This window comes from Lactuca sativa, chromosome 3 (assembly GCF_002870075.4).
Source record: "Lactuca sativa cultivar Salinas chromosome 3, Lsat_Salinas_v11, whole genome shotgun sequence".
NCBI lineage: Eukaryota > Viridiplantae > Streptophyta > Magnoliopsida > Asterales > Asteraceae > Lactuca > Lactuca sativa.
Genome location: NC_056625.2, coordinates 210,601,737 through 210,606,028, shown reverse-complemented (window position 1 = coordinate 210,606,028; position 4,292 = coordinate 210,601,737).

Sequence of the window (4,292 nt, the reverse complement as noted above, 5' to 3'; positions counted from 1 at the left end):
AAGCAACTGACAACACGCTCACTGGACCAGAAATCATAAGGGAAACTACGGAGAAGATTGTTCAAATCCGAGAACGTCTAAAAGCATCAAGGGATAGACAAAAGACTTACGCAGATAAGAGACGAAAACCCTTGGAATTCCAAGTTGGAGACCATGTCCTACTCAAAGTCTCGCCTTGGAAAGGTTTAATACGCTTCGGAAAACGTGGAAAACTGAACCCTAGATACATCGGACCATTCGAGATCCTTGCCAGGATCTGTCCAGTGGCTTACAAACTTAGACTACCTCAGGAGCTCCATAACGTACACCCTACCTTTCACGTATCGAACCTAAAGAAATGCTTATCCGACGAGACCCTCGTCGTCCCTCTAGACGAAATTGCAATAAATGAAAACCTCCAATTTGTGGAGGAACCAGTAGAGATCATGGATCGGGAAATCAAAAGGACTAAACAAAGCCGCATACCCATTGTAAAGGTCCGCTGAAACGCCAAGCGAGGACCTGAATACACCTGGGAACGCGAGGATCAGATGAAACAAAAGTACCCACATCTTTTTCCTAAAACTGTAAACCCTATCTTAGATTAAATTTCGGGACGAAATTCCCTTAACAAGGGGATGATGTGACAACCCTATATTTTTTAAAAGCATTGTAACGCTCGAAAGTCAAATACAACGAAATTAACCTCGAAAATAAAGTGTTCAAATATCTAAGTTGGGATGCATCAAATATTAGATATCATGCCAAGGTTTCCAAAAACATAAAGAACGCTCAAAACTGAGTTATAATGAAGAAATTATAACCACTCGTATATTTACGACACGCCGTTAAAACTTTTTTTGACGTAAAAAGTAAAATCTCAATAAAATGCATTTTAGCATTAAGTATCTAAACAAAAGTCGTAGATCTCGTTGAAAGGTGAGCGTGCATGAAAAGATCGCCCAATTTGGACCTCGTATGAAGAAGTTACGAATTTTCAAAGTTTCGTAACAGTAGTAGAGGGCTAAAAAAACTCGAATTGAAGAACGAGTGTTAATTAGCTAGCGCAACCTAAATGAAAGTTGTTGAGCATAATCTCACCTACGCGTGGGTATAAAGAACACGAAAAACGGAGCTCGTACGCGAAAGTTACGGAATTTAGAAGTGGACAGGCCGGATTATGCCCCACGTTCTCTGGGAGTACGCCCCGCGTACTAGACCTAGAGTCGAGTCCCATCGGCCCGCCCCCTCTACACTTAGCTAGCCAGGAGTCGTAAGCCATGACGCATTCTTACGCCCAGCGTAACGAGGTACGCGCTGCGTACGTGAGTACGCCCCGCGTACTCCAAAATTACGCCCCGCGTACTCACTCCTCCAGCACTATTAATAGATGACATAAGCTTCGAGTTTTTGCACACCTTCACAATTCATCAGTCATTCTCCCATACTTCTAAGCCCCAGAGACCATTCCCGACGACCTCGATTTCCGCACTCGAGCCCCCGACGAAAGATCTACGCTGCAGAGATTCCCGAGAGCCCGAAGACGCAACTTTTTGCGGTCGAAACTCTGCTCAACTCTAGCCTCTCTCTTCAAACTTAACGAGTGAGTTCATACCCCTACTTTTCAATTCTTTTCACATTTTAGGGGGGGAATACAAGTACATTACAAATCAAAGTATCGTTTTATAAACTTAATTATAATATCGTTCTTATAGGGTTTTGATACAAAAATATCTTTATGTTTAAAGGGCTATTATATTACCAAGTTGTTCTTACAAAGTGGAAACATACTTTTGAGAAACTATAATGAGTATAGTTATCAAAGTTATTCATACATTTTACATATACATTTTGACAAATGAAATATTTTCAAGGGAAGTAAATTCTTTATTATCGTGAATCTGTTTATACCAAGTAATGTGAGACATTCAAACTTCAACGTACTTGTATGTATGCATTTTAAGTCCTGTATTATATACCATAATCTCTTGGAGGCAGAGCGTGATACTTGTGTATAGATCTATACGGGATTGACAACCCCGCACCTAAACTATTAGCTATAGTTAGACCGGCAGGTCTGGGGTGACAAATGTCATAACACTACAACACCTGAAGAATGTTGTTACAGGCCGTCAGTGTCAATAGTATGGTTATAAAACTCACATAAAAGTATAAAAACAAGTTTGATTTACGAGATTCATATATGCAGTCAGTTTTCTACATCATTTTGGCACAAAGTTATCATTATTATTCAAGTATGGAACATACTAACACACACCAACTCTGGAAACTTTTCAAACCATTTATAGAAAATATTGGATTTTCTGAAAACCTCGTTCATCGATTTACTACCAAAAAGGACATACTTTTCAATGCAAAACACTTATGAACTCACCAACTTAATTGTTGACACTTTTTCAAAACCACTTGTATTTCTCAGGGAATCAGTAATACATGTAACTACCAGCTTTTGGAGGAGGAATACTAAGGATGTTTTTATTATTGAACATTTATCATCATATTGTAATATTCTTTTTCTAATATGTATAACGCAACAATATACGTTTTTATTATATATATGATGGTTGTGTTACTTTCTTTACAATATTCAATTGTTGTGATACTACGTGAAGTCATCCACCCCCGAATGTTTCCGCCATTCTGGTTTGGGGGTGTGACATCTCTCCTCAAATTCCTGCTTAAACTTGATACTTCACGTTCTAAGCTTAATCATATTCAATTTTTTTTTTTAAAATAAAGACTTTCCAACTAGGAAGCCTATAAATTAGGAATTATATTAGAAACTTAATTTTGATATCAATGACCTTCCTTAAAATCAGCACTAATTATTTTGGATCTGATTCAACTTTGTATAATGGAATCCTTTCACCCTAAATCTCGACAGCCGAACCCAATCTCATTTGAATCCTCTATTTCCATCAAATATTACCGGTAATCATTACTCTTCTTCTAGAGCGAAGTGTAAAACTACGTCCGTATTTATTTCAATTTCCATGTTCATATTGAGGATTCTTCTGTTCCTTCTTATTTTTCTGATTTCATTTTGACTTATTCTATTAAGTTTTTGTTTGTTGTAAATTCGATTGAAGCTGACGATTTGGAGTTCAGGCGAGAATGTGTATAGAGATTAGATTTTTAGTGTTGTGTTGCTTGATTTTGATTAAACTGGTCTAACTGGTTCTTGAAACAGACATATCTTAGCGGACCCATAAGTAACCATGAATGAAGATTTTATTGATCCAATTGGAATTGATGTTCTTGTGGGAAGCATATGTAGAAAGAGCCAATCATTATCTCATTTTATTGATTTCGTAAACAAATAAATAGGTGTGTACTAATCAGGGCTTTTGTGTTCTTGAAATAGAAATTTCCTGGAGGAATTCAAGCCTAGAAGTAGTTGGGACTGAAGATGTCTTGATCATGAGAATATGAATACAGGTTAAGAGACTGGATATTTAACTTTGCATGCTATTTGTTAATTTATTTGACTTCTGGGGCTTTTACTATGAACTTTAAAATTCTTTTAACTAATCTCCATTTGTTTAGAAAAAAAAAACAGAACAACCAACGATGGGTGTAGTTGGAAATACAAGTTCTAACTTTTAACCAACATCAATTCTTCAATTCTCTTGGTACAAGATTCTTCTTATACCCCCAAATTTTTTTGTCTGTTGGTGGGTTTTAAGTTCATCATGAACTGGGTATCTGGTTATTGATATTTCTTAAGTATTAAAGAGGTTGACGCCTTAAGAAAGAAGATGGATCAAGTTCTTCATGGCTTTGATTGTCTCCATGAATCACCAACTCCATTCTATTACTTGAAAGTTTTTAATTATTCGGGGTGGATCGAAGAAATTCAATTCAGTTATACTTTTTTTTTTATTAAGAGAAAAGTGTACCCAAATGATATAGATTTTGAGATATCTAAATCTTAGTTCCCTCATATTTCAATTACATTTAAAGTCCCGATTCTAATTGGATCAATTTTTTGAACAAAAGCCATGTGTGACGTGTTTGTTTTGCAAAATTGCATCTTAAGATGTCATTTGCTGGAGTGTGTTTGGTTTTCCAAATTATGGAATTCATTGTTGACTTAATACATCAAATTCCATGTGCAAGACTTCATTATTTTTGGGGGTGGTAGAAGGAATTCACTTATTTTATTTTCTTTGTATTTAAAGATCAAAATACCCTTATGATACGTATATTGATAATTGAAATAAAAAATTAATTATTTGTATTTTGATATATTACAATTTAAGATCAATTAAAATTTTATTAATAGCTTCCTT